At 39.3% G+C, this 12,100-nt stretch overlaps 1 protein-coding gene across 3 annotated transcripts in view; it reads right to left on the bottom strand.

Annotated features, from left to right (window-relative positions):
- The window catches only part of Cntnap5 (contactin associated protein family member 5), a 779,115-nt gene that overhangs the window by 489,790 nt on the left and 277,225 nt on the right, over positions 1–12,100 (bottom strand). The window lies entirely within an intron of this gene.

The raw sequence follows: 12,100 nt of genomic DNA on the forward strand, positions 1-12,100 counted from the left end.
TAAGGTATTGGGATTCTAAAGAGCAACATCTTGCAAACTGTATTTCTAAAGTGCACTGCTGAAATGATTGTCTATATACTACAATGGATGCCAGACATCAACTTTAACTTGACATCAGCTAAAGGCTTTGTTTTGATTTTACCCTATTTTTAAGAGGATTTTGCAAAAGACAGTTTTCAAATCCTGAGCGAGTCTTCACTTTGTCATTTGGCCATAATGTATGACTGCCAAGATATAGAAAAGAGAAATTTTATCTGTTTCACCTCTAAGCATTGTTTACTTTCATTGTGCTAAGCATTAAAGCTATCGGGAAAAACAGTGGCTTTCACTTCATTGCAGTTGTAGCAGCCAGGCATTATATCCACTGCTGACCCTGGTGCTCCAGAGGCCAGACAAAGCTCACAGAGCCACTCTTGTCACACATGGATTTGGCCTCTCTTCTCTGGGGTGTCATGACTTTTTATCATCTCAGATGAATATAAATTACAAATGTCCAACTTTCTTCTGGTCTCTTAGTAAAAAACTAAAAATAGACTTTGCATGTAAAACCAACAAATTTATGAAGACACTGTTTCTACTGGGCAATGGAATGTAGAAGTGAGCACTGAAGTGGGGACATTTACGTCTACAAAGGGATCTGGAGATTAAACATCTTGGCCCACCTATGCCCTGGACTCAAGGAAAGCCCTCACCACCTCCCTGATTCATTATCAAAGGTGGATCATCAGAACAGAGAGATGACATGGAACAGTGGATTACAGAGATGGTTCAACCATCACTGCCATGAGGGGCTCACACAGACGACCTGTGATGTTTCACCTGCATGCTCCCCAATGTAGGCTGGACACTTGCAAAAGAAAAGAGTGATGAGACAAGAGGGCTTAAAAGCTACTGTGCCAATTTTAAAACATTTAAGTTAGACTTCTATAACAAAAATCATCATATGTTTTAAAGGGATGCATATGAAGGTGAGAATCTTTGATAAATAGCATATTGTCATTCGTTTCTCTTAAACATCTAGTTCATACTACTTTCACCTGATCTATCTCTCTCTTCCCTTGGAATGTGATCCAGCCTGACCTCATCATCCCTCTTTGACACCCCGAGATAGAGTGTAAGGCCACACTATCTGGAAAGCCATCCCCTGAGAATTCTTGTCTCTGGTGCTGCCTATGGCTTCACTGTCATAGATGCCCAGTCCTTGAGAGCAGGTAACACCTCCAAATCCTTTCTCTTTTGCTAAGTTTTCACAGACATTTAGGCTTCCATTCTGTACTATTCTGGCTGTGTGAAAATCATGTGCAATTTTGAAACTTTGTGTTATGTCATGATTGAAAGTATGATACACACGCTACCCCTGCCTGCCTCAAGGAAGGTTTGCAATAGGACACATGAATAGATTTTTGTGTAAAATACGCATTGCATTTTGACCCAAAGATATACTCCTTCAGGCAGACAGTCTAGCTGTTGAAAAAGCATGCACAATTCTACAACTTTCTTTTATACTCTGCCTTCACCAGAACCTAAATGTGTGAAAATATCACAAGTATTGGGCATTAAATTTAATGCCATACTTTTCAGGCTTATTATGACTTTCATCTTTTTTTGTTGTTTATGCTTTTCAGGTTTTGTGATGCTTTTTTGAGAAACATGGAAAGAAGGAATCAAGGCTGTAACTTAGCTCACATCAATACCCTAAACTCTCTGAGAATAAGATTTTCATAGAAATGCACTGAGCTTATTTATAAAAGCAGATATAGGGTCTCTCTCCTCCTGGGATCTTTGGAGTGTTCTGCAAGGTCTCAGTGGCACCCTCCTTTGCTTAAAAAGGCAAAGCTTGCTTCTGGCTTCCTGAGACCATTTCGAGCTGGGGCCCTGCCAGGACTCTACTGCTCATTCTTTCCTCTACGGAAGACCAAAGAGTCTGCATCCTTCTTCAGCTTTGCCTCACTCTGACCAAAGCCTAAGCCTTGACACATTATTGATTATGAAAAGCTAGTATTTTATCAGTTATTCCTTCCTGTAAAAATTAATCACTTCACTCAAACATTTATGAGCTTAATAACTTTACCAAAAATTTATGGATTTGTAAATAAGGGTCAATTGTTTGATTATCAGATTTCCTTATCCTACTGCCTTTATTCATACTATGAAGTGACACCATAAAGCACAATATTTTTACATATATTCAAGTCCAGTTGCTGAGCTTCTGTGCTGAAGGTGCTGATCACATCACAGTTTTCACTACAGATGTGAAAAAGAAATCAAAGACCTTTTTTACACCACTCTCTTTAGAGAATTTCTAGCTATGGGTTCTTTAACTTGCAGAACTGGACAGAGGCAGATAGCAGACTTTGAGAGCTTTGAAAAGTTCTATTCAGGACTACATTTTTTTTTTTTTTGTCTTCACAGACAGCTCCAGCTCTCTGTCTTTATGGACCCAAAATAAGTGGCTTAGCTTACTTCAGGGAAAGTCCATCTGTAACATAGTTATAATGTTCTTCTGAAAAATGGTTGTGTGCAGCTCCTTTAAGGTAACCACTGAAGTCTACATTTCCATCTTTCATTGGTGCTCTCTCCCTCCAGTCGAGTTCAGACATGACTCCCGGACAGTCCTAGCATGCCAAAAGTACTGTCAGACTAGCTGTCCTGCTCTGCTAGAGTGATAGACTTCACAAAGTACAGGTGCAGGGCAGCGGATAGAGAATGGAGAGACATGCCTCAACAGACAACTTCCCTTTTGACATTAACCCTGGCATTTGGGTGACAGAGAGAGGGCTACCCTGGTGGGAGTCACCCCAAAAGCCAGGATAGCTCACAAGATCTACAAAGGAAAGAAGACAAAGGGTATCAGTCCCTTTGCTTTCAGAGAGTATCTTTTTTAGAACTCTTCTGCATATATTACTCCTCAAAGTAATGCATATACTGGGTTGATGTTCACAACTTGTTTTTCTATTTAGAGCAATATAATCATGACAGCCACTATCTGCTGTGCAAAGATGAGATGGTTTCAGTGGATACTACAGTAGAGTGGAAACACTGAGCTGAAGTCTTTGGAAAAACTGAATGCTAGAGGAAACATTTCTAGCGATGTACAGGTCCATAGGCTCTTATGAAAATCTGACTTCTCTGTGTTTCTAAGTACCAGACAAAATGCTAGAAAGGAAGCCCTGCAGGAGATTGACACAAACTTACCAGGCCTGGCAGCTGTCTGAAGTACAGAGACTTCCTGATGTACATGTCCTGGGCCCATAGATTTTATTCCTAAGCATTCTTTGTGATAAGGACCAAAGTCTTTCAGATAATACATCTGCAATACAGTTCTGTTAGTTCAATTCAGGAATTGTAAGTAAGATGATCTAACAATAAAATTTCAGATCTTTCCTTTTTTTCTTTTAAAAAATGTACTGAACTCACAACTCTTCATCAATTCTAGCTACTAAAGTTTATTTTTAGGGATTTAAATGTTATCAGCTTTGAATAAATTTACTTAAGAAGGATAAAAATAATAGTATGAGTGTGGAATTATAAGAATTGACCATTATTAAATGAAACATTAAAGAAAGCAACAAGTGGTGCATAAATTGCACCACTGATAAATTATTTCAAATTTGTGTGCATGTATATTTAAATGCAACAGAAAAAAAGTGAATACTTTAGCAATCCAAATAGCCCTATCCGGAAACAAGTTGAATTTTCCTGATAATGCTATGCTTGCTTGAGTCTTTAACTATTTAACCTCCAGATAATTTTAGAACTACAATTCTGACCACTTCAATATACTTAGTGGTATGAAATGCTTATCATTTCATGTTGTACTTGAATTAGAAATAGCTGGAGGTAGTTTTAAAGCTGAATCTAGGGAATAGGTAATGAGCAAGCTGGCTACTTTAGACAAGAAAGGACTGGTTTCATTCTGTTTTGTGTGAAAGTTCACCAAAGTCTGGGTTCAATCTCCAATAACAAATAAAGAAGTAATAAATAGATATAGATTAGTACTGTAAATGTATGTATATACATTAAAAGAATTTTAATAGAATGATATGTACAAATACATTATAGATAAATGGATGTAGGCAGGAAAGATTGACACATACCCCCACATTCATACCCTTTATAACCTGTAATTTTAGAACACTATTTTTCTTAAAAATTTCTTTTCAAAAAGAATCCACAAAACTGGGAAAATATTTGCATAAATGTAATAATTGCAACATTACATTCTAAAGTAAAACAATAGTAGACAAAATTTGAAGTGTGCTATTTTTTCTTCGGATATATAGCAGATTAAATATTAGTGATGGTCATATTTTGGCAGTAAATTTTTGGCAAAATATTTTTCTTTCTGTATGTCTGAATTTTCTAAATATAATAATCACACAGTTAAAATAAGCAGGAAAACAAGGATTATTAGAAAGACCTCTCAAAAATTTCTCAAATTTCCTCAAATTAATGAAGGACATACACAAAACACGGTTAATTATACACTTACTAGTAAAATATTGAAATGTATTTGTCAAAGTTAGGAACAAAAAAAGGATGGCTCTGACAATTACTTATATTTGACTTAATATGGCAGGTCTTAACCAGAGAAAGTAGACAAAAATGAAACAAAATTCATCTAAATTGGAAATAAAGAACAAAACTATGTTTGCAATTTGAGCTGCAATTTTATATATGAGCAATAAAAAACAGAAAGCAAAGATAATGATTTACCATAAAATAAAATATTATAAAATAAAATAAAATAACTAATAAGTATTTCACCCAAGAAGAACAAGATTTGTACCCTGAAAACTCTGTGGAAATACTGTACAGACCACTGCAGGTAAACATTTGAAGGGAGACAGATGGACAGTGTGTGAAGCTGTGTGTGTGTGTACAGTGACTTTTATTGTCAGCTTTTTAACCCCCTAATTCTGTTGATGGCAACTGGGAACATTGTCTAGAATATTATCTCTGAATTAGCATCATCCATGTCATATTAAATAGAGAAATCCATCTGGTAGGAGACTCAACTACTCAGACAGTATGTGATCAGGTAGAGCTCCTGGGATCCCACTCTAGAGATGGAGCGGTCTGGTCCTGCTCCCGGCCATTCTCCTGATGTCAGCACTACACACATGATTAATGGGGAATGAAACCTCAGGGCACATACTTCTCCCCAAGAGTTTGACAGTTTTCTTCTGACCCATTCTGCAAGCCTATTCCTGCCCTTCCATCATACATCTCGTGGGTCTAATGTGCGGCCACACTGACCTGCCCTGGAGCAGAGAGACATGAGAACAGGCCCTGGTCAGTACTCAGCCCAACCAAAAAGCAGTGTGTCCAGCTCTCACCCCTTGCTACTCTCTGGTGTTCATGGCATAGGAGGATGCAGAAGAGGAGGACATGGTAAGTCCCACAGGAAGGGATCCGAGGCTGCTTTTGGCTAGGGGTAGCCTTAAAGAGTTGTGGGCTTCCCTGTAACCATGGCTTAGAATCATTTAAGTTCGGATGCCTGTACTAATTCTCAATTGCTACTGTGGCATATTGTCACAGACTTAGTGACATAAATTTATGATTCTATAGTACAGATAGTACTTTTTTTTTGCTTATGCAAAGTTATTGATAATAATCTGGTAAAACTGACAAGCAAATAATGTTAAAATATGTCACTTAATAGAAACATATACTTTTAGTTTATTAAAAGCAAATCTTACTCTTTCCCCTTAACTGTCCAGTTTTATATTACCTTGGAAAGTAAATCAGTGACCATGAAGAGAAAAAGTACATATAACTGTTTTCTATAGTAAATCAAAAGATTTTAGGGATTTTAGCATGCCATTAATTAGACAGCACCATTGAAACTCATGTGAATCACCCTTTGCTCTTCATTTAGAGGTTGTAAGTGCTGTGCCATTATCTCCTGGTGGCCTCACAATATTCTTATTCATTTGTAACACAGATGCACTATTTTACTTTGTTTTCCTTTAGACTAAAATATTAATCTAGTTGACCCCCAAGTCTCCATAGCCATCCTACAACACTATGTTTCACAATATTCTTGGTCCCTTTCTCTTCTTTCTAACCTCATTAACAAACTTTCACCAGTTAGAAGATAATACACTCTTGCTTTCAAATCACCAGGGATCTACCCCAAGTCATTATGAATCAGCACAAGAATGATTCCTGCTGTCGGAGGAGGATGACAGCCAGAGTTCTACTGCGCTTCAGCAAGTGCTATTTGGCAAGGTTTTCAGCATTCCAAGGATTTTCTTCATAGGAAATATGTGTGAAATTTATCTCTCAACATTACGGTATGGGTGGATGAAACTGAATAAAAACAAGGTCTCCTTCAGGATGGTGATGCACTGTGTCCTCATTCTTGTTCCATCTAACTCTGTCCTTTCACTTGTGCCCCATGAAGCAGACAGACTGGGTATGGCTCTTCTTTGACTACGACCCAGATGGCCACCGGCTCCTTCTCCAACCTCGCTCAGCTTAGAGAAGTCCTCTTGGTCTACCACATTCAGAGAACCAACTCCTATCTATGCTCAGATGAGCAACCAATATTTCTGGTCTCAACCACTCCCTTTCCCTTGATGACTTTAGTCTTCCCTGCTCCTAATGAAAAGCTTGCTCCTTTAGACCTCTAGCATTCCTCTTGTGCTTGTGTTATAGAAACATTTGTCTCACTCAGGCCTTTAGAATACTTCTAAACAAACACCACTCTCCTGGAGATGCTGCACACATCTTTTTTATCCCTGCAGGAAGTCAGCTGCTGTCTAATCCTTTGCATTTCTTACAAGAGAGGTCCTGCCAGAGGCCAATGCCCAGCAGCATTAAAGACAGCAATAAGCAGACAGGAAATTTAATCAGCTCCCTGGAGTGGGAGGAGGGATGAACCCATTTGCAAACAGAGGAGAATAACCCTAGGAAAAGACTAAAAAACTGAATGGGTTCAAAGAGTTCTGAGTAAAACACAAACTATCTTAAATAGTATCTGAGTGCAAGCAGGGCGAGATGCTCACAGCCCTGGATGCAGAGGAACGAAACAGAACTAGTGGTTTGCAGGTAAGAGGAGAGTGACAAAAAAATCAAAAATTTAGAAAACATATCTTTCCCAGGGAATTTTTGCTCTAAAAGTGAAAACTTCATAAATTTATTCAACATACATATATTTTCTCCTTCAAAATATATGTGGAAGAGCTGGTTATGGTGGTACACACCTGTTGTCCCAGAACTCAGGAGGCTGAGGTAAGAGGACTCTCTAGTTCAAGGATAGCCTGGACTACATAAGCAAGTTCAAGGGCAGCCTCAATTAGACAGTACAGCCCTCTCTCAAAAAAAAAAAATATGCATGGAAGTAGGGAGATTAGGGTGTAGGGAGATGGCGTGGCAAGTGGATATGACCTGTCAATCAGAGGGATTTAGGAGCTCTCTCTTTCAGTTGTCTGTTGTCACCCTACAGAGCACAATGCTTTCCCCACCTTTATTAAACAAAACCTCACTACTTTTTGAGTGATTCTTTCCCAAATTTTTGTCCACAGCAACAAGAACCTAGAAACAATCTCTAGGAGTTCACAGCATTGTAGCACCTCAGTAATAGCATTGTACAAATAACTTTTTAAAAAAAATATCCCTTTTTCTTCCCCTACTAAGAATTGTATTCATTAGTTTTTGCTAGAATGTCCTTTCCATAGTTTTTAGTTCTTTCTAATGGACAGGTAGGTCCATAGCTCAGGTTCCTTTGCTCACCACTGTTGTTTATTTGTTTTAGTCAATGGGAAAAAGGACTTATTCAAAGCTAGCTCCAAGAAAATGGAAATATTTCATCTCTTAGATCACCCTTGTAGGTCAAGATCATTCATAGCAAGGGTAAAGGGAATGCAATGAAATGATGGACTTGCTGGGTTCTTTCATCTTAGACTGGATTACACTTGTTGCTCCCCTCCCTGTGGAAATGAAACTAGATTTTACATTTTGTCCATTATCTGAGCTGAGGAGGAAGGGTGGGATTTGCAGTTTATGCCTCTGGACTGAGGAAGTTAGAGAAGGTCCTGTTTCTAAAGGAAAACATCTAACTTTGGGAGGACTGAGAAATGAAAAGTATTAAGATATCTTTGGCATGTATACCAACTTCTCATGATAAATGCAATCCTTATGCACCACATGCACACGAGTAAGAATTTTATTTAAACAAAAAAATAATGTTCCATTTTTCCTGGCCAGGTACATTCAGAGAACATTTTATATGGATCTGTGATAGACTCTTCTCATGCTCCATTTTTGCTTGTCTTGAAACTCATTCAGTTCTCGCAACATCATAAAAAAAAATCAGTAGTGTGATGCTCATTTTAAGAACAAGGAAACTGAGGCAGAGTTTTTAGTTACACAGCCATTCATAATTTGAGAGGAGGGATTTCTGCTCTAAAGGAATCTGCTCCAAGGAATTATGTTTCTAGTAGATTTTTCTTTCAGATATAATATTATTCTTAATGATTTGCATATTGTTTACCATCAAGCACAGGCTCATAATCTGGACCACACATGAAAAACACATGCTTTAAATTAGGAGCTTCTTCCTGGGACTATTACAGGTCTGCAGGAACACACACAAATGCACAGTATATTTTATATACAGTGCTTTAAAAATCATTCTAAATACTGTGTGACTACTGCACAACTGAATGGAGGAGGGGGATTCGGTGTAGGCCATGCATATAGTCTAGAACAGTGAACCCTGAGAACAGGGTTTCTGGGGATGGATTCTCCATGATGAGCATTCAAACAAGACACATCCTTCTCCTTCTCTACCCTCCTGTATTTAAACTTACTGCTTCCTTGACTCTTACCCAGGACTATGCTCCTCTATGATACATCCTGTAAACATTTAATCCTATTTATGGCTTGTTTGCTAACTGAATTTATTCTCCCTCTCCTTATTTTGTACTTTCACTGCCACAGCCAGCTTGGCTGCCGTGGGTCTCACTTTCAAGCTCCCTGTACACAGCACTGAGCATGATCCTTCTTGGGAGGCCTACAGTTAAACGGGGCTTAGCCAGCAGGGCTTCCCTCCAGGGCAAGTTTACTGTCTGCTTTCTACCATTTCTGGACTATGTCTGACTCAAGGTAGACAGCCATATTTCCAGTTATAAGTCCTTATCCTTACTTTCTCAAGGAGAACGGATCGAATGTAAAGTACTCAACTGGGACAAAGCCTAGACCTGGTCTATCTGCCTTTCTCATTGCAGAGATAGAGAACTGAATGCCCGAGTGGCAGAAGCAACTTGATCAATGTCTCTCAGCTAAGGAGTGCAGAGTTGGAGCTCACAACTAAAGTTTTTACTCCAGAATGAATGCTTTTGAATCAATTTCACCTTAGACCAAAACATAAGAAATAAAGTATATACATCATTCATGGAGATGCTTTGATGTACCACTGATGGCATATATATTTTAGAAATCTCTACCATTTGGCCGTGAACTGGGTTTCTATTTCCCATACTAGCAGATACTATGTGGGTTTGATACTTACCACCTTATTCAAGAGACCCTGTACCTACAACAAAACATCAGTGAGATGGCTTGTAAATAACAGAGATGCTGTCTCACAGTTCTGCAGTCCAGAGAAGTTTGAATCAAGGTGCCAACAGATCTATTGTCTGCTGAGGGCCCAATTTCTGGACAACACGTGGGACCTTCTTCCTGTGCTCTGGTAGGATGAAAGGGGCAGGCTAGTTCTCTGAGGTCTACTTTACAAGGACATCAAGCCCTTTCCTGTGGGCCCCATCCTCAGCCTCAGCACGTCTTTATCTCCTGAAGGTTCTACTTCCTAGCACATTCATACTGGGATTTTAACATATGATTTTGGGTTTTGGGGTCGTACAAGCCTTCAGACCAAAGCTCCCATTAGTGAATGAAAGGTTCCATCTGATTTTCAACCTATTTTACTCAGAGCTGTAAGATGACTGTTTCCCAACATGGTGTGCTTTCATTCAAAGAATTTCAATCATGATCTCTTTAGTTGTCTTCAAAGGCATTAGTATTAAAGTATTAAAACTGTGAGGCTAATAAAAATATATTTTACAAAACACCTCCTTTCCATTATTCGATTTTCTCCCTTCCTCCACTGAAGTCTTTTCTCAAGGTCCTTCTGGCCTGCCTCCTCCATCTGGGCAGGGATTTTATTGGAAAGCTTTCCTCCACTGCAAGATACTCATCGTTTCAGCATGATTTGTTCATAAGCCTTCAAACTCCTAAAAGTTACAGCCCATTCATTGTGGACTCCCACAGCTAGCAAGCAGTTCACATTCACATGGCCTCCCTCTTTTTGTTCAGGCCCACAAATCCAGAGACCCAATCACCTATCAGTCAGGCTCAACAACTGGCATTCCTGTCAGGGCCAGCTTCCACTGGCTGCAAATCTGCTCAACCTTTCTTGTTATCCTCCTTCTAGTTCCTCTTCCTGTGCCCTCATTTTCCTACCTATCATCTGCTTTGGGTATGCCACATGCAAATTTCTGGGTCTAGAAGTTTGATTGCCAGTGGTAGGTCCCCAATTATCACTATGAGTACAGTTTTATGCCTGCTTTGCTCTGGAAATCCCCTCTGTGTCTCAGTTCTGGGCTCCCAGTCTAACCATGAGGCAGAGTCAGGGCTTGAGGGTGACATGGAACAAGGGCAGAATTGCGGTCAGCCTCAGCCTATGTACTAGTTCCTCACAGACTGCCTTGGAATTGGGTCATTTCCTCCAGAGTCACCCTATGTGATCACTGCCTATCATACTGCTGGACAGTCAATTAAAAATTAAACAAAAGCACATCAGTTTAATGAGTGTATGTATTTCTGTGTGTGTCATTTGCTTTCTGATTCTGTCCTTTGCCCAAACTGGATGTCCAGATCCTAACATGAAAACATTCCCTCTCCTCTACTCCCCTAAAACTCAAATATCTGTTACTTTTTTTTTCTCGAGCTTTCCTTTCACATTCACACACACATGTGTACTCCCCGAGACCCAAATATATAAGCCACATTCTTTCCTTTATTTCTACTTTCAACTAGAATAGCTGAAGGTGGAATGTCAAATAAGCCAAAGCAAGCATAATCCTCACCTGCCTAAATTTAAGGTCTTGACAAACATCAACCTCCAGTGACTCCTCAAAGCCTCCTTACAAAGCAGGGTCTGGCAAAGTCTGATTTAGGTTAGAAGAAAACCCCTCTCCCTCTTTTGCTCAAGGTGTAAGGGTGCTATAGAAATTGTTTTAGGTTGGCAGACCAGTGGTGCTATTGTCTCGCAGGGTCTGTATCCCTAACCTTTTCTACAGATGAAATCATTCTGTGAATCCTTTGTGATTCTTGATCCCCTCGGCTAGCTTAGAGACATTCTGCTCACTGGCATGACTGTGAGTGTAAAAAGATCCTTTCGTTTGTACCAAAGCTTTACAAACATGATAAGGTCAGGTATGGTCTTAAAGCTCTGAAATTATTTTAGTGATTTCCTGTAGACCTAGGATCACATCAAGCAACCAGAGATGCTGTTAAGAACCTGAGGTCTCAGGTTTGCAAATCCCTGACTTATTTGAGACCTTCCTTTCCCAGACTGAGTTTTTCCTGAGAAGCTGTTCATGACAAACCTGGACTGTGTGGTGATTCCTTCCCCTGTTCTCTGTACAGTGATTTCTATAGCAGTACACACTTCCCAGATTGTTTATAAGCCCATGACCTCTATGGATAGAATAAGTTTCATCCTTCTTAACATTTGCATACTTCAGATTAGTTTCATATTAGATGCCTGTTAATATTTATTGAAAGAGTAACTTTGAACTCCTGGAATTTTAGAGGGCAGCATTCAAGTCTGTGTTTATGCCTGGCAGAGGACACAACTGCACTGCATTGCTATCTGGCCAAGTTTAGGATCCAGTAGGAAATGCTGTTTTCATGACCTGTGGACTATGATATTCTGCAGAAATTTCCAACTGCACAAGGTTGTTGCTGCAAAAAACATTTTAATCACCTGCATACCTATTGTCAACTTATTACCAGGGGCTTTCCAATTAAGCTTAAAGCAATACACAACATAGTTACTTCACACATGTGTTGTCCTGATTTCTCATTA

Source organism: Cavia porcellus, unplaced genomic scaffold (assembly GCF_034190915.1).
Source record: "Cavia porcellus strain 051 isolate PalLab524CR breed Dunkin Hartley unplaced genomic scaffold, mCavPor4.1 scaffold_12, whole genome shotgun sequence".
In the NCBI taxonomy this organism is placed as follows: Eukaryota; Metazoa; Chordata; class Mammalia; order Rodentia; family Caviidae; genus Cavia; species Cavia porcellus.